Here is a 20,097-nt window from a genome sequence, read left to right as displayed (position 1 = left end):
ATATCAAGTAATTAGGGGCTTTTATGAAAGAAAGCACCTGGCTCATTTAAAAAACAAACTGTGAAAAAATTAATTATTGCATTTCACTTCTAAAACCTGAAGTTTGGAAATCAAGTTAAGTACATACCTGTAATAAGCTATTTCATTTTGGTTTTAGCTTATTTATCCTGCTTTCCCTTTTTATGCATGAAAAAACAGCAGTTTCAGACAAGCCACTTACAAGCAGTTGTAAGGAAAGGACCCAAAAAGAATCAAGTCACTCAAATTAAGACATAAACTCTTTGTCCTTAAAACATTCTCTGAGGTTAAGCCACTTGAGCAAGGGTGGAAGAAGGGGTAGCAGGGGTCTAAATAAGTATTTCTGCTTTCTGTCTTACCCCACTAAACCCTAAACTAAGTCAGACTTTGGAGCATCACACTGATTTTGAGCATAAGGGGTTGCTATGAATAAATGGAGTTGCTTAATTTTGCTCTTGTGAAAGAGGGATGCTGGTGCTGGTTTTGATTTTGTTGTGTGAAAGCAATAGTGAAAAACTGTAGGTGGTGTTCTACCTGGCTTTTTCTTCTGTTTCCAGCTACTTGCATCAAGGAATGAGTGTTTCCTCAAGCATCATTTATAGTCTGCACTGCAGGAACATTGAGAGAGAAATTCTTGGTCCTTTGCTAAAGAGCATAATCCAAGGTATGCTTGATCTAGAAATTGATACCCTGGGGAGAAAAATGCATCCTCAGGGTGATGTTCACTTATACTTTTTGTGGATGTAAACCCAGGCAAAATGCAACAATTTTTCTTTTGTGTGTAAAGCATTGCAATGCACCTTCCCTTTGAGGAGACAGTAATCTTTTAATCTTTTAATCTTTTAATCTTGATCAGGAAGTTTAACCTGAGTCAGAAGGCTCAATCCCATTCCTTAGAAACTTCCTTGCAAGAGCCAGAAAGGCTGTAAATGCTTCTGTGGGAAGAAAGGAAAAGCAAGTTCAGCTGGCAGTCCCAGATGTTGGCTCTGTTCATTTCAGGCACTGCTAACCCACCTTTGTGCCCATGAATACCAGAGATCAGTGTGGTTCTGGGTAAAACAGGAAGAATTAAAGTCTACTCTTCCTAGAAGGGACTGAGCCAGGTGCAGGAGAAGAAGCAGTCAGGCTGAGATTGTAAATTAAGTTAAATTTTTGTGTATTCTTGATCTTTAGCAGCAGCTGATTCCTTTTGGCAACAAGTAGAAAACATGCATATTGTAAGGTTTTTTTTCTTAAGTGCCCAAGGGCTCTAGGAAAATGAGTCCCATTAACTTTCAACAAACTTGTTCAACTCAGCCCTAAAGATGTTTTGGATATTTTCCCCTCTAAGAGATAGTCCAAAAGAGTTCCATATCATGCTCAGTTGAAATACTGTTCATGCTTTCTTTACTGTTTCTACAATTTGTGGAAATGACCTGGTGTGAAATTAAGTCCGTTTCCTTCTGTCTCTCTGTCCTTGACCTTGCCAGTTCTTCTTGCCTTTTCTCCCTTGGCCAAAGCCTGTTTTATGACAAAAGCATGGCAGTCAACTTGCAGCTGGGGGAAACAAAATATAGATTAACTTCAGCCCTGCATTTTCAGAAAACTTTTTCTTGGTCTTATGGAGGACGTAATACGTTACCTTTGGCTTCTGCTTCAGTCACCATTTTATCTGGGAAGGTCAACTCCATACCTCATTTCCATTTTCTATGGTTATTACTAGTAGAAGACAAAAACAAAACAGTGAATCCACTACAGGAACACTTGAGAGTGCCAGGATGTGCAGGATAACTACAGAGGGAAGTGTCCTCTCTAATTATGGTTTATAGTTGCTTCTTTCTATGCATGACTGCCTTACTGAGGGCACCTGTCTTGGAGAAGCTCCCACTGGTGTGGGTGTAGCTCTGTCCTGGGTGAGGGATGTGGCACCGTGTGCTGCCTTCCAGCTTGGGATGTCTGTGTATTGTTCTGGTCCACAAAGCTTTGCTGTCTAACTTGGCTCTGCTTGGCTATTGTTATTTCTGGTTTACCTCTGTGTAAACTAAACCACGGGGATGTTGAGTTCATGCAGGCTGAGCTGTTCATTTGCTTTACATTAGCACAAGTAGTACAGAGAGAGTCCCTGATTCCAGACTCCACAGTAAATACGGCACTGTTATCTCTCACAGCTGCTGCTTGATGAGCCAGCATTAAGTGCTATGGTACCTGCTCTAAATTTTGGATGATTAAGTAGGTTTGGGTATTCACAAAATTAAATTAAAACATCTGAACTGTGTAGAAGCTTAGCTTAGGAATTGGTCCTTTTTTCTTTATGCTCCTTATATAGTCATAGGAGAGATAAGTTCGTGTTTTGCCTGTTTGAAGAAACAAACCATCAAATCATACCGAATCAGAGAAGGCTTCTGGCTTACATATCCATATTTAGAGACTTAGTGTAGAACGTGTGAGCAATTAAGGAGGAATTTATCCGTGCTACTAAAACACGTGCCCATTTAGTTGTGCATTTCACTGACCAAGTTTGAAACTGGCAGCAGATGGGTGCCTGAAGAAAGGGATGAGACAAGGATCACTTGGAGTAGGAGCAAGTAGAATTTTGATTTTTCTGAGCAGAAAAATGAATGTGTCAACCTCTAACAAGATGAATTGTTTATTTTGTGTTTATTTTCAAAGTCTGCTGAGATGAGATGGTTATCTCCAGAATTCCGCCCACTGAAATCTGTGGATTCCTGTAGTTATCTGGTCCCATCTTATATTTTTTTTTTGGGAGCTGGAAAGAAAGCAGGGCTTGTCTGGAAGGAAGCTTGTACTCAAGTTTCAATGTCTTCTACTGAGTTAGATTCACATTTTGGCTGTGGAAAGGATCCTCAACATATCAACAATGCTGACAAATTTATTAGAAGAGTACTGATTTTTTATACATACAGTAGATTCTAAAGTGCTTTTTGTATAGTTCAGTTCAAGTGGTTAAAGAGAGAAAGCATGGGAAATGTAAACACTGTCGACATGAGCTGTTTTCTGTTAATTAACTTGTGCATATCAAACAGAATGCTGTTGCCAGCACTTTACATGCAGCTCCCTTTCCCCAGAAGATGGTTTGCCAAGTACAACACAGGTTACATGGTGGGAAAAACAATCAGGGGAATCAAGGCTTGATCTAGACTTCTGCTGCCACGTACATGCTTGGCACTGGCACACCTGCAACCATGTTTACAACAGCAAGCAATTCTGCTACATAAACACAAGGGCTGCTGAAATACCTCACTGAAGCTTTCTAATAGGTGCATTTGGAAGTTTTGGGTAATAATGCTCATACAGGGTCTTTACACTGCTTTATGCCTTCTTGGAGAATGGGCAGTCAAAGACTGTGCAGTTGGCTGCATACTGGCAGCCTTGCTCCTTGGCATCCAGCCCTGGTATTCTTTTGTCTCAATTCTGCATCGTGGTTATCACACTGCCTCAGCACAGGGAAGGAGCAAAAACATTTTTAAAAGTGCAAAGGAAGAAGTCAAATTAAGATAAACATTTACATAACTAGGGAAAATTACCCAGGAAGGACTGGAAATCTGATGACATTCTGTTTACCTAGCACAGTATTGAAACAGTTTGTGAGAGATACAAACCAGAACACTTTGTATAAATCACTGTGAATGTAAGGACCTGTGAAGCGAGACAGTAAACACTAAAATTATCAAGCTGGCTCAGTGCAATAGAACTTACTCAGGACAATATTTTGCACCATACTTTTACTAAAGCTCTCTTGAGAAGGGAAAAGAGCAAGGTGGTACAAAGCTTCATGTTAAGAAAAGTTGCCATATACTCAATATGTAACACCTATAAATTTTGTCCATTCTAACCACATCTAGGCCTTGCTATTCTATAAATGCAGGGCTTTCTGAGACTACAAAATTTGCATTCCTGCTTAATTTTGTTATCATGAGGTAATCCTAAGATGTGTTTGTACTTCTCATGCGTTTTAGCCTGTAAAGGTAAAGTTGTGCAGAAGTTTGGGCTTTGTACTGACCAGTTCACATATCTGCTTGATACAACCCTTGTGAGATATCAGACCCCATCTGAGAAATGCATCCTGCTTTATTTAGAAGCAGAGGCTTCACTTGGAAAACTACCACAATATTTGGCTCCTCTTTCTGAAGCTAGTCTGAATTTTTTATGCCCTCAAATTAGATTAGATGCTTGTTTTCTCCCAAGAGTTCATTGTAATCCTAAACAGGATTTCTCAAGAGTTAGGGGTCAGTTGCAATATTGGAGGAGGTGCTGGCAAGCTAGGGAAATGGATGTTTCCTCTTTTTGGCTGGGGTAATCTAGCAACTGTCTTGATTACAGCATATGGTGTGTGAAAACAAGCATCAAACCAATCAGATAGGCAAGACTGGAAAGGGAAGTAGCTAAAGAGGTCTGGGAAAAATTCACAATGGGGAGATCTCAGCAAGAAAGAAGTTGGGGAATTATTAACGTGCAGATGGATTAGAAATTCTTCTCCTATGGGAAAGGACCACAGCAACCACAAAATTCACATTTTCAGAATGAAACACAAGGATCACTTCCTTAACCAAGGCTTCTCAATAATAACATAAGACAGGCAAATTCATTAAAATAACATAACCACCCTTCTCACTGCCTGGGAAGAGAGAAGAATAGTTTTGTGCTCTACTTAAATTTTGTAATAAATACTGTACAAGAACATAAGCTAGATAACATATGTCATGATAAATGGAGTCTAGTCTACCAGGAGGCATTTATTAATAAAAACTACAGTGACAGCCAAAACAAACAGGCCTCCACAGAGCTCAGATTTCTGTTTCATGTTCTGTATTTGGGAGGGATGTCTTGAGTGCTGTACACAGCAGTGAGACAGAGAGTAGCTGAAGGATAAGCCAGAAGATGCATAAAAGCTGCTCACTTACACCAGCATATAGGGAGACATGGGGAAGTCTGGCACCAGATTAGATGAGAGGGAAGAAGAAAGTCAGGCTGGTGAAGCAGAGGGAACACAGAAACGTGACAACTGTGGAAGGAGCTCTGGGAGGAGGAAGGATGAGTTGTTTGAGTGATGGAGCTGATTTATTCACTTTCTGTGGGCATGCAAACTAGCTGCAGATTCCAGTCCACTGTGAGTTCTGAACATCTGGACAGATTCTGAATTTGCATCCTAACTCTGTGTTCCTTTTTTCTTCTCACAGTTTCTCGCCCTTCTCTTGGTCTCTCTTACATGTCCCTTGTTCTGGTGACAGCTCTATGCTCCTTGAGAGTGTAGTGTTTGAGGATTTCCCCATGGGAACTCTTTCTGGACTTTCTCAGGCCAGTGGGGAGCTGCTCCTTGGATCAGTACCTGTGATGGAGGTGGCACAATGCCCAGCCCTACGATCTGGCAGTAAAATATGAATGCACCTTTCTCCTTCCTTCTTTGGCACTGTTCAGAGCAGCAGGATGGTGGCAGGGAATTTTAGATGCTCTACGTGTTCATATCATATTTTATTTTATTCAGTGGTTTTTTTGTTACATACCTTTGGAAGCAGGTTTTACTTTCTTCCCTTCAAAAGTAAACAATTGATTCCAGGGCCAGTAAAATATATAATAAAATATAAACCCTTCATGAGGCCTGAAGCTGAGCCCTTCCCAGTAATGTTATGGCAGGTCATTGTTCTGTCAAAATATTATTAACTTTTCTTGGTGTTAAAATATAAATAAATAAGTAGTAAAGTTGTGCATGTCCCCAGGGCACTTGCTCAGCTATGAAAATACAAAGTACAAGTACATTTCTCATCACAGAAAGGAGAATGGGGATATGTTTGGAACAATAGTAATCAATTTCAGAAATGCTGTGATTTATTGGCCATGGCAGTTTCAGATTTTTGAGGCATGCATAATTCTATTTTCTCTCCATCCCTTTTATTCAAACAGATAAAACTTTTGATGGAATTAGAACACAATTCACATGATGCATAATGCTAAAGAAGCAGGGAAACTCTTCATAACAAGTTGCTCTGCTCTTTCCAGAGACAGATTTTATTACCAAAGACTTGGTGTCCACTTTCATAACTTCTTTTTTTTTTTTTTTTTTGATATGGTTCATCACTTTCCCAGAGGTTAAAAGCCATGCACATACTGTGAAGAGCAAGATGAAAATTCTTTTCTTTCAGGTCAGCTGCTTTTTGGGTACATGACAAATACATGTCTCTGTATTTCCTCTTTAGGACACGGAGTGCCATAACTCAATTTATTTTCCATTTTGACAGTGTTAAGTAGCTGTTATTGATAACATAATTGAAGAGTACTGTAATGTAATTCTTTCACAGAAATGACATTTGAAGAAGTTTCTTCTCAGATTAGAAGGCTTCCCAATTCACAGTATCCAGGGGTTCCTTTTTCACATAAGAAGCTCCCCATTTCAATATCCAGAGCTGAGCTTGCTGTTGGAGCCCTGACTTACTGGTGTGTTAAAATTTTTGGCACTTGAAAATAAAACATATAAAACTGATTGTTGTTGAAGCTTAGTTTGGGGAAAAAACCCCATTTCATATCTGATCTCTTGCTCAGCTTTTGCACTTGGGAGGTCTCTGGCTTGCTATAAAAATCAGATAAAATTGGCTGCCAAAATCAAGAGTCATAACAACCCATTTAACTAACTTGCCAGATTTGCTGGAAGATCTAACACTTGATCCTCAGACATCTGCCTTTGCTCTCTCTGCCACTCAGTAACAGAATATTGTGTTCCTCTTTAGGTTTGCTTCTTCCCATACTCAGCAAGGCCATTTTGGTGTCATGTGAGAGAATTTATGGCCCTCATTTGGTTGCTGTGACTAAGAAAGTTCATTCTGACTCTTGTTCACTGTGAAGCTGCTGCCTCCAAAAATGATACTCTGAATGTTTGCCTTCTTTTTTTGCTCCTTAGTTGTCTGTAGCTCACATCAAACCCTCGTTTGCCCCACCACAGCTGCTCCCTGGAAGCTTGCTGGCAGAAGGACAGTTCTTATACTTGTCACATCTTAAGGGCTTAATTATTTCCATGTCAACAATGATACCTTTTGGCCACAGGTGGTGATCTGCCACATCCCCTCTGCTCTTTCTCACTTGCTCCAGGATCGGGCACGGCAGGCATGATACCATCAGCCCGAAGGGTTGTTCTGGGACAATGGAAGCAGCAGATGTTGCCAGGAGCAGGCTGTGACTCAGAGCCCAGAGGAGTCCTCATGCCATGCTGGATGGGGTCTTGGCATGCTCCACTCTGAGACTGGGAATGTGATGGCTGGCCTTGGCAAGATTTGCACGACAATCATCGAGCTGCTTAAGAAGGAAACACAGAATAAAAAGTAGCTGGGACTTCAGGCTCAGTGAAAGCAGGGCTGTTTCATTCCAGTGTCACTGCTTTCCCTCCAGCTACCTCATGTATGGCTCTCTGTAGTTGTAACACGAGGCTCACCCTGCTTCACCCCAGAAGGCTAAACCTCCTCCTTACCACGTCACTTCATCATCTAATTGTTGGTTGTATGCCTTATGTGAGGCAGTGCTCTGGCACAGCAGGCAGAACTGAGCCCTGTTGCAAGCCCATTAACTCAGATGGAGCTACCCCAAGAGATGAATGTGTATGGAACTTCAGTGCTACTTTAATCAAAGTATTTCATATTCATGAGCCCCTCTGTAAAGAGAGCTGTGTAATTAAGATCATTCATAATGCTGGAGGATATTCAAGCTAAGATAAGGAAGGTAACTTTTTTTTAAGGGCACAAATCGATCTCCTGCTGTGGTTAGGAAAGCTTGATCGAGTGCACGTGTTCAGAGGAAGATTTAATAGTTGCGCTGCTGTTCTCTGAGAGCATGTAACAGGAAGAATAAGATTTTCTGATAAATAACGTATTCATTTTGCTCAATATTGATGTCTCTAATCGAGATTAACATACATTAATGTGCATAAAAACTACAGTGAATCAATGCAGTGTTTGTCTGTAAACCTCTCCTGAATACTGGGAAAGCACAAGATTTTGGGAGATAAACTGCTATGCCCTTCCCTTCTCTCATACTCCTTAGAATTCCTCAGCCTGTGAAAATATGGGCATCTTTTTCTGAAGGGGAAAGGAACACAGTGGGTATGAGGCACATGCACAGTCTCATAGTCCCCTCACTGTCTGTCTGACTCATTCAGAGCCTTGGAAACTCCCCTTCACCTAAAATATGACCTGCTGTGGGAAAGCAGAGGGGTTTTTTTGTCCCTGCAAATGGTAGTTATGGAAGAGGTTTAAAAATGTAGTTTCAATGCCTCACACAACTAATAATCAGCTCTGTACTCCCTTCTGGCTTAAGTTACAAGGGAAGGAGGCATTCAGCAAGGCTCTCCTTGCTTTCCACAAATCTCACAGCAACGTGCCATGAAATTGTTCAGGAGAGAGGCCCAAGAGCTGATGCAGGAAGGCATGAGAAGCAGTTTGTTGTTGCAGACTGAGCCCTGCTTTTGGAGAGAATTTTGGAGAAAAATTTCTTCAAGAAAACTAATCTGAGGGAGAGGTTGTTGGATAGGAAAACTCCACTGCCTCCATCTCTTGGGGAAGTGAAGATCCTGTTTGGCGAGGAAGCAACAATCTTTCTTCCATTTCTTTGCATGCTGGTTCTGAGATCCAGAAGGCAAAACCTCCCTCCTCCACAGCAGCATCTGTTAATGTGTTTTATTATCAGTCCCTTCTCTTTCCAGTGTGAAAATCTCTAGGAGGCTTCTGTGTCCCATGGCCTGTACCAGGTCCTCTAGTTCCTGATTCAGTCCCATGTATTCACCAAATGAAGCGTTTTGTGAAAGTGGAAAGAGTATTGCTAGGTTAATCACCTGGAAAAAGCTCTCTAGGTGGATCTGAGGGATTTGTTTGGGGTTTAGATTTACACAAATGCTCCTGCACTTGTTTTTGTATCAAGATACAAAATAATAACTCCTTAAATTTGATTTTGATGTACTGTTCTTATTTCCAGTCTAGTAGTTTTCTGTCCTCAAAAATACTCATTTGAAGTTTCAGTGGATGCTTGCTAGCAGTTTCTTTGATGTTGTACTTTAGAAATGTCACTTCATTTTTGCTGCATTCAATTCTACACCTGGCACAAACACTGTTCCAAATTACATTGGGAGACCTGTAAAGCTGATATAATTCAATATGGAAATGTTTAAATCCCTGCACAGTAAGGCAGAGCAAAAACCACTGCTCTAAAACTTTTGCATGGCTGTCTAGTTTGAGCTTTAGATATCTAGTTTGGGATCAGCTGAGATTAATGAGCTACTTTGGTGAGAGCTCTTAAAGCTCAGTTGAATGATTTGCCTGGCTCTGCAGTAGCCTGTAATTAGAGTTGAGTCTTATTCTGCAGCAAACCCCACCTTGAACATCAGGAAAATTCCAAGGTGTTTCACAAAAGTAATGATACTGTACCCGATGCTCTTGTCAAGTTCTAAACAAGATTATTCTTGATTTGCAAAACTTACCAGGATGCTGATACATGGCTTGTCACCCCTTATCGTTCATGTATTCACTGCTTGGTAAATGAATCCAATGTGTAAGTCACAGAGAAGTTAGGTTTTTAAGGGGGCCTGAGATTCTCTAAAGAAAGACACTGTTGTTTAGGATTGTCTGAATAAACTGCATGTTTCATTCAGGAAACTTACAGCACCTGAGAAAGAACAAATGTTTGTTGCACACTGAAACACAGAAATTTACATTTTAAGAAAAATAAATTCTAAACATTCTTCTTGATGTCTAAATCCAGTAATGGTTTAACTTCAAAGTCTGTTCTCATGCCTAGAGAAATACCTTTGCAATTTCTTAGGGCTAGATGCTTTGCAAAGCATAAATGAGCAAATAAGAATGACTGTGAAAGGCATTACTCAGTAATGAAGGTTTTAAGTGAAAGCTAAAAGATTTTGCCATAGAATTTTCCATGAATTGTGATGGAAGATGCATGGTTAAACCACCCATACTGCAACCCTTATTTTCATTAGGACTTCTTCCACTGACTTCTTTCCCTTCATTGAGGTCTCTGTTGGTTTTTGTATTTTTCTTTTTTTCCTTTTTCTGGTCCAGACAAATACCACAGTGATGAATATGTTAGAATAGCTTCTAAAATAATGGAATGTCCATAGTTTTTCACTCTTTTCCCCCCTCTGTACTTTACCTGCTCTTACAAATAGATAACCAATGGCCAAAACAGTTCTTTTTTTTTCAGAAGACTCCAGGAAAAAACTGTCCAGGAGATACCAAAAAGTTCAAATAATTTATTTGACAGTATACAATTTATTTGTATTCCTGAGCACCTCTCAGTTCTGGAAAGAGGGAGAAACACCAAAGTACTGTGGCACAGTAATTTTTTTAATGACATTTGTGCTTTAACCTCAAATGGGAGAACTTTCCATCTGGACAAATATCCTGTCCACTTGGACCTATCCCAGTATGAGGCGCTCTACATTTCTGTGAGCAGTTTTAACATTTTGGGGTTTGTTCTAAAGAAATGGTTTAGAACTTTTAACTTCCTAAGCCATTTCAGGACAAAGAAACAACTTCAGACTGTCCAAGCCTTTTCTAATACTAGATTTTATAGGTAGGTGGACCAGTACCCTTTAGTTTCTGAAAGCAGTAACTTCTAAAATACATTTCTTAAGTAGTTTTCCAAACATTAAAATTATAACTGCCAAATCTGTTCAGCTGTAAGCAAACAGTATCTAGCTGCACTTCATATAATTTTGGTGAATATGGTATACGGTATAGAAAACTAAGACTTTATCTGAAGAGTTGTGCTTTGGAAGGAGATCAAAGAGTTTCTCTTCTGATTGCAATTTTGTTTTGCTTCAATGTTTTTGTCAGGAGGATCTGGATTATTATAGGTGGATAGAAAAACACCTTTTCCCAGTGATTTGAAAGCAAAATGTAAGACAAACTGATGTTGTATGAAAAATTGCTTCATAAATACTGCAAAGGAAGAAGAAAGGAATACCCCCAAACCAAACAGTCAAAGAAACCCATTTTCCTTTTGGTTTTATTTTTTCCTTTGGTGATGACATTCAGTGGTTGATTAATGTTGCGTCAGGCCACGTTTTGTTTAGCTACATAAAATCTTTCTGCAGACTCTCCCCATGCCTTTGTTGATGGTGACAAGAGCTTGGATTTTCCTGGTGATGATTAGTGCCCTGGGGCTGTTCTCAGTGTGCTGAGTGATGCTCTGATGGTCCATTCTCATCAGACAACATTAGAAGCAAGTGCTTTCTATGGAGTGTTTCTTGTGCCAGAGGATGTGCATCACTCTTCCAACAGCTTGGCTTCTGTCCTTCATTGAGATTCATTTGGATCTGCATGTTGTCCCCTGAGCATGAACACTCTGCGCAACTGGAGATGCCTCATTCCCTTCTAATCTCTCACTCCCTTTATATCTGTTTGTACAAGACATGGTTCATTTTCAGAATTTTATAGATCAGGCTCCAGAAATTACATCTGAAAATTTCTTGATTTGGTTGATTTTGAATACTCTAGATTTTTCTCCTTAATTTTTATTGTGTGTTACAAAATCACCCCAATTTGCTTCAGAGATTGGTGCTGCTTCATTTCATTAGTAAATATAAATCCATTCTGTTTTTTTTAAGAGAAGCATGTTAATGCATGATTTTCTGCTTATTTTATCTGTATTTGTATCTCTTTTGCAGTACCTGTGTTGCAGTGACTGTGTAAATAAGGATTCAAAACTTAAAAAAAAATTAAATTATTCTTCTACAGAAGAATCACAGAACAGAAAAACATTCACAGAATCACAGAACAGTTCAGGTTGGAAGGTACTTCTGGAGATCATCCAGTCCACCCTCTCTGTTCAAGGTAAGGTCAGCTACAGGATGTTGCTCAGGGCTGTTTCCGGTAGAGTTTTGAGTTTTCAAGGAAAGAGACTCAACAACCTCTCTGAGCAACCAGTGAGTGATTTCTCTTACAGTAAAAATCTTTTAACTTAAATGGAATTTTCTGTGTGGGAGAGTCAGACCAGTCCTCTTTACCGTCCTCCACTGGGTAAGATTCTCCCATGTTGGTAATATCCTCCTGAGAAATTCTTTCTTTCCAGGGTGAACAATTCCAGTTATCTCATTCTTTTTGTATGACAGATGCTCCAATTTTTTCATGGAGTTTGAAGAACTCAGTATGTCTCTCCTGTGCCAATGAGCCAGAACTGGGTACAGCACTGCAGATGTGGCCTCACCACTCCTCAGTGGAGGGGAAGGATCACTTCTGATTCTTGTTGGCAGCATTCTTGCTGATGTAACCCAGAGTATTATTGGCTTTTTTGCTGCAGGGGCACATTGCTGTCTCATGTTCAGCTTGGTATTTTGATTTTCCTCACCCGATCCCTGCACACTTAAACAGTCTCTTTATTCCATCTGAGTCACATATCCCTGCTTCTACCTCTTGCATGTTTTATTTTCATGTTGAAGTCATCTGGATCATCTTGTTCATTCATGCAGGATCCATGCTTGATTATTCTCTTGTTGGGACAGACCAAGGCTTGGAGGAGTTAGTCCCAGGTCTTCCTTCTCTCCAGGACTGTCTGCCATGGGATTCTCTCAGGCAGATCCTAGAAGAAAATCGTGTGCTCATCTGAAGTCCTGCTTTTTGCCTTGTTTCCTTCTTGCAGGACCTTGAACTCCACCATCTTGTGGTCACCGGAGCAAGGATGACCCCGACCTTCACACCCCTGACCAGTTCTTCCTTGTTTGTAAGTGTGGGGTCCAGTAGACCATCTTCCCTTGTTGATACCTGGATATTCAGGAAAGGACACTGACTTGCAATTGTCTATTGCAGTAGTTTTCTTTAATTTTTCTGACATCTCTGCACTTACACTCCCAACCCTATACCTCAGCTGATTAGAACTAGCTGTGGTAAGAACTGTTCTGGCCTGCTGCCCAAAAATATTCCATCATTTCCTGACAGGGAAAAAAGTCTTGTAGACTTGTGGCCATTTGTCCTCACATCTATTTGCAGCTCCTTATTTCCCTTGAGAAGCATCCAAGACCATTTGGAAGTTGAATTTTCCGATGTCCTCACTGATCTCCGCTCCCCTCCCCCTCTGTTTCTTGGAAGGACCAGCTTATGAGGACAAATCTCCCACGTTGTTTAATCCATTATTCAGTACTATGTGTCCATTTTATTTCTACTCTTCACACAGCATTCTTTAGCTCCTCCTTTTTCTGAACTTACTTGGAGATCTGCCCCCTGTAACACTTACAGATGCATAAACATATAAAAAGTGGGCACTTTGTCATGTTACAGATTTGATTTAACAGCAGATTCAGCTATCAGATTCTCATTTGGTAATGTGCTGACATACATATCCCTGAGGGAGATGATTGTGAGCTGCTGGAGGAAAAATGATCAAGATTAGTCTGCCAAATATATGGTAGGTATTAATCATCATCAAACTCAGCATTTTTTTTTTCTCAGAAAAGCACTAAACTACAAAGCTTGTCCTTTTGTCTGCAGAATTACTGTAGCATGCAGTGAACTGGTTTTTTTTTGACAGAAACAACTTTGACACCATATTGATCTAATAATTTCAGTTGCTTTTTAGCATTCCAATGCTTTATTTTTTCCTCAGAATTCCCCTTCAACACATAAAGACATGGATTTTGGTAAACTTGGACTGAATGCATATACAACTTACAAATAAGAGATTTCAAATAAAGTTTTTATTCTCTTTCATTGATATTTCCCATTACTGAAAAGACCAAAACCTTCTAGATCTTTTCAATATGTGGGTACCTGCTTATGCTTGGAACTGAGCTTACTTAGCATTGCATCTTTGCATTCTTTGTCCACTACTGCATACAGAGAATAAAAGTTAATATGCTTGTATGAAGTATTTGAACTTAAATCAGGACTTGATGTCTTGAGACTTGTGAGAATCAGACCCCAAAATGATGGATATTAGTAAACTGAGGTTCTACAAGCATAACTTTAAACTCTTTGTAAAACAGTTTCTCTGCATCCCCCTTAGAGATATTAGTGCATTACTCTGAAATTCAAATAAATATGTAAAGAGGGAAAAAAGATGGAGTAGAGAATTAAGGCAGTTTTTAAGTGATCGTACTCAAACTTTTCACAGAGTAAATTGAACCAATCCCTGAATGCAGTAGATAACTCAGTTTTCCACTTCTCATTCTATCCATTTTGCCCTCACTACAGAAATCAGTCTGTTGCTCTTTAAAATAAACACATCAAGTGTTGTGTACGGTGTCAAGGAGGGAGCTCTCATCATGCTGATCCTGGTCTCAGGAGACTGATGCAGATGACAGTGTAACTGGTGGCACCAGTAGAATACAAAGGAAAAAAATGTTTTGTTGTTATCTACTACCCTTAAATTTGCAACATGTTCAAATAAATATTTGTGTGGCTAACAGATCATTTAAAACTGTGCTCTGGGCACCTCTCAAGACTGAGAATTCAGTGATATTAACAATTTGCCACTAGGATTTTGTGAGTAGTCACTAAAAACACAATTAAATTTGCAGTGTTCCTTCAAGGTTCATTTCCTTTCAGGAAAAGATCAGCTGTCAAATAGAACAAGAGCTGTTCTAGAGAAACAGAATAATTAATTAGTGACTAGCTGAGCACTTTTAGCCAAATTATTTTCTCCATTAATATATTTTTCCCAGCACAGTTGAAGAATGCTTCCTTATCAGAGTAGTTAATGATGTTAAACTTCAGAGCCCAGATGAATTTCTAGGTTCATTGTACAAAACTAGTAATTTTGGGAGTTTCAATCAAAAAACAGAGCCAGTTTCTCAAGTGAATAACTCTTTGTGGATAATATGTTCTTCTAAGTAAAAACTGCTGAACTATTAGCAAAATGCCATTAAAGCTCTCTTAGTTCTCACATATCAGTCGGCATAAAGATCTCACCTTATTCTGCTGACAGCATTGCCATGAGTGATACAGCACAGAAGTATGTTAAATACATTACTGTTTCCATTTAGGTTTGCAAGCACTTACATCTGAAAAGAGAAAGGGAGAGGATGTCTGTTTAAAATGATTTTTCCTTCTTCACATAAAATACAGTAGGTGAATCCAATGTTGAAATTGTGTATTCCAGTCATGAGCAAAAGGTGCCACTAAGCACTGCCTTCTAAAAAAATTCTTGTGTAGGAGATCTCCTGAGAATGAATTTGGGAGTGTGTGATAACATTGAAATAAAAGGATTTGTGTAGCAGTAGCTGGAAGCAGAAGCTGGTTTGTATTCCTGCCAAATGGATATATACTGACTTCACTGGGCTTACTCAGTACGTGGGGACCAGATCCTGTTTTTGCTGAAACCAGTGACAGAGCTCCCATTGACCTCAACAGAACCAGGAATTAATGCTCTGTTTCTCTGTGACTTATGTTTTCACATCATTTACTGGAGGGAGTTTTTTCTTCTTGGTCAACCTGGTCAGAACGTCAGAGAGATCTATGAAGTAGCTGCAGGCTACTGTCACTGGGAATGAGAGGAGAGTTTGACCCTGTTTGTTGGAGAGGAAACTTGAAGTAATGAACCCAGAGTGCAAGGAGACCACTGGAACTGGCAGATTTGGAAACTGCATGGCAGGATCATAATAACCACTGGAGCATCGGGTTTGCTGCAGCTAATGCGTGACATGGAAAGGGAGGGAATTTCTTATCCCTCACACTTTCTCTTTACAATCAAAGCTAGAAAATGCTGGATTGTAGTATTTCTAAAGTTTAGACAGGAATTGCAGCAAATAATTACAGCTAGTGGCTTTCCTAAGTGAACGTCAGCTGAGCATTTCCTGCTCTCTCAGTTCCCTGGAAAATTCTGAACATCATCATCAGTTCAGAGATGACATTGATGCCAGGTCACACAGCTACTGGCTGAGGAGTGCTGATGTGCACTCTGAGAATGGTTAATGTTTCACTTTATTGCATAGCCAAAATAAGACAGAGCTATAGTGCAGACTCTTTTCCACTTGTACTCTGGGGATTCTGAAACATTTCACTTTTCCTGGTGGCTATATGGAGCAAAACAAAACATCAGCCACTAGTTTACATTTTTGCTGCCTGCTTTATTTAGCACAAACCCTGAATTGACTCTGGGCATTTATAAAAAGAGAACTCACAACACTGAGCCCATGTGAAAGATGGTGTCGGCTTCCCTCTGTGGAGATTAAAAACAGAGGATTTTCTGTGCCAAGCCCAACTCCATGGCTAAGTTAAGCCAGGGAGCCTGTTTTCTGTCCCATCATTGGCTGTGTAACTCCGTCTGCAAAAGTGTGTTGTGGATTAATGGTATAACTTGTTCTGTCAGTCTGTCTTTCCAAGTGAATTCAATGGTCTGGGGTGTGACTGGTACTTAAAAATGAGCCTTGAGTCTAGATCCAAGCAGGACACTCCTTCCTAAGAGAAGGATGCATTGCAAAATGGACATGAATTGCCATTTTTCAGAATCTTGTATTAGTGAAATTGCTACTAGTTTAGAATATAAACATTTTATATCCCTAATAAGTTAGGGGCTTATTCTTATCATGAGAAATCATTTATTACAAACATTTCTTTCTGAAACTTTTTCTTTTTTTTTTTTTTTCTGATTCTTTCTGTTCCTTTCTATATTCCATTGTCTTTGTGTGAATAAAAGAGAGTGAATTACACACTAATGCTAAGAAAACATTCAGGTTCTTTTTAGATGTCTTAGCTCTTTAGGAGCTAAAACCAAAGAGGAAGGACAGCTTAGTGGAAGTTTTCCTTAGGTTGCTTTTCAGCAAAGCCCGCAGTTCAGAACTTCCTCAAAGAGCACCAATAACGCTACAGACAACACAAACCAGCCTGGTGACATGGAAGAGTACCTGATGGCAAGGGCTCTGAAGAAAACATGATTTGACAGCCTGTTTTGCTTATAGATGTGGATGCTCAAAACAGGAATCTTACTTTGAGAAGGGGTCAGGACAAAATTCACAAATAAATCAGTAAACCAGAAATGCTTGTGGGATAAAATATTTCAGTCTTTCAGGCAGTTGAAGTCCAGACATTCAGGGGAAGTAAGTTAAATAAGTGGTGGTGCATTTGAATGAGAACATTCATCTTGTTTGTCAAAGTCCCGCAGATATTCTTCAAACTGACAGAAGCGTCTGACCACATTTCCCCCTTTCCCTACCCTGAATGAACTTGTGAACTAGTTGGGCGCTGCCTGGGTTCCGGACATTTCAATAGTTTTGGCTGTATTCTAACATTCAGCAGAGAGGAATTCCTGTTAATTTTCTTTATGCTCTTTATTAAGCTTTTGTTTTGTTCCTCCAGGCCTTTTCTCTGTGTTGAATGGGAAAACCATTTTATCTGATGGAATTTACATTTCCGTAATTGTGGGCAATGTCTACTTTCTCTGAGAACATCCTATGCAAAGATCCAGGGTCTGAACATTCTCGAACTTTGTGTTGTTTGGGTGGTAGGTGAGATACACATGGACCTAGGCTTCAGTCCTACAAGTGACTTTGCTCTATATATAGGATGAGGGGATACAAAAGCTTGATGCTCTGCATCTGAATTTGTTATGGGCAGCCCTAAACACCAAACAGCTCTGGGGCTTGTTCCATTAAATTTATGAGTGTTCTGGAGAAGGACAGATGAGGAGGAGTGCTTGCTGCTTCCTTAGCAGCAGATGATCAAGTGAGCAAATATCTGGGGGGTGCTGGATGTTGTTATGTGGGAGCCTGGAGAAAGAAAATCCAGAAACTTAGGTTTCAAGCATTTTCTCTTGGCGTGTGTTATAACATCAGGGGAACTACATGGACGAGTCTGGAAGAGATCAAGGGGTATTTTGCAAAAAGCCTGGTGTGGAAGCAGCCAGCCGTCCTCCTGCCACAAGTATTGCGCAACCCGCACTGTCAAAAGCAACATTCTTTCAGCTGATTTTCTGGATAAGCATCATGATGTAAATATCAAGATGAAACTATGCCAAACTCATCAATTCCATAGGCTTTGGATCAGTCTGGCAGGTGCACATGCTACCTAAATTCATTCTGTTTGATGTTTGTTTAACGTTGTGAGGCAATCCTGCTAAGCCTTCTGCCTTACTCAGTCTGTGGCTGTACTGACCAATCCACTGAAACTGCATATCAAAGCCTTTTAACATAACTTAAGGCATAGCTACCATTTTGCCTGATGAAACTTTTAAATATGCCCTGCTTTTAAAATTTTATCTTGGACGTGTCAGAAAGCTTCACAGAAAGTTGTATTACAGTGTTTTAACTTGGCTCAGAGCCTATGACCATTTTTTCGCTTTACTTTTAAAGTCTGTAGACACAGAGAGATTTACAAGTTTTGGTTTGCTTGGCCATTGCTCCTTTTCTGTCTCCGTTTTTGTCTCCCAGAATGTAAGACATAAACCAATATAATTGTCCTTGGACTATAAGGAAGAAGATCTCAAAGGCAGTCAAAAATCTGTTTTGATGCTGTTTAAATGAGAGAAATATATAATTTTACATATGAAATAATATAATTATTTTATTTGCCTGAAGCTTTGAGATCAAATTGGGAGAAACAAATTTACTGCAAACAAAAGGAAACAGAAATATATTTTTGCTGATTAAAACTTTGTTTTCTGCCTGCTTCGCCTCAGGTTATCAGACAGATTATATGTCTGTTCTTCCCATAAAATTACTTGACAATTAACTTTGGAAACAGTCTTCTAGGAAAGGTGAGACTGTGTCACAGGATATGGGATGAGGTAGCGCTCTGAGGGGATGGGAATGAGCAGTTTAGCTCAATACATTATACATCAAATTTATAAAGCTGATTTTGACTTCAGCAGGACAACAGGAGCCTTGTCCAAGCAGCTGTCACCAGGACTGGCACTGGTTATGAGACCGGGCTTGCTTTTAGAGTTTCACTGGGGAAAGATTTAGCACCAGGAAGTTTCCATTTGCTTGGCTGCTTGTGTAATGGATGGTACAGCCCTCTCTTTACTATTTCAGGCTTTTCCTGGCTCACACAGCATGTAATACACAGCTTGTAATACCATAACATCCTTTATTTAGATCCATGGGAGGAGGAGCTCAGGTTGGTTGTTTATTTGTGCTTGGAAGTGGGTTACCTTCTTTCAGCACAGCTTTCCTTTGCCACAGGAATGAGAAGGGACTGATGCACTTAAAAATGAGTCCAATTAAGTGTTGTCAAAACTAGGAGCAAGTCTGATTTCCCAGTCAGAACACTCTAAATGATAACTTGATCTAGTGTTACAGTGTGATTTCCAATGTCTTTGAATACAGCTGTTCTGCATAGTGATTTAAAGTGTGATTAAATACAAGATACTGCTAAACACTTTGTCAAACTGATGTTATGGTTTGACGAAATATACCTTGTGAGCTATTATGAATATTTTTTGCTGATTGCAACTGTTCTCTCAACCCTTAAAATCAACACAGTACTTTGTTTGAAATATTTAAATGCAGATTTCTAGCAATTGCAAAGTTGTTTTTGTCCCACCGAGTTAGAAAAGAATCACATACTTCCAAATTAATTTCAATGTTTGCTGCTACTAACAGACCTCAACATGGTTATGAATGGCATTAGTCAGCTGGTATCTCCTGGTGCCAGAATTTATACCTGAATATGTGGACTGGAATGCTACAGATAGGGGGAAAACAATGCTGCAAGATCTTCAGCTTGTCTAAGATTTCATGGTGCTGCTGACCACCAGAACTGTACTGGTCAGGACCATGAACTGTCCTGGAAGGACTGAGTTTGTTAAGATTAAAATACAATGATAAACCCAAAGGCCTTGATCCTGAAACATACATTCTCTTAAACACTCTAAATATCTAATCATTTGGATTGAACATCTACCCATATGAACTATATCTATAATTTTGCACATTAGAGGGATCCCATATTATTCCATTAATGAGATAGAAAACAACTGAGAAATAAAAATATATATCACCACAAAATAGATGTAGAATCAGAGCAATGCTCAAAAAAGTATTGCTGCCGCAGCAAATAGCCACAGTTGAAAAATGCAGCAGATTTTCTTCTCTTTCAGAAGACTTAAAGCATAGCTATGGCCAAAATAAACCAGCAGGAAAGATTCTTAGGTATAGTTTGC

This window comes from Aphelocoma coerulescens, chromosome 1A (assembly GCF_041296385.1).
Source record: "Aphelocoma coerulescens isolate FSJ_1873_10779 chromosome 1A, UR_Acoe_1.0, whole genome shotgun sequence".
Classification (NCBI taxonomy): Eukaryota; Metazoa; Chordata; class Aves; order Passeriformes; family Corvidae; genus Aphelocoma; species Aphelocoma coerulescens.
The sequence above is the reverse complement of the archived record's forward strand: the minus strand, read 5'-3'. Positions refer to the sequence as shown.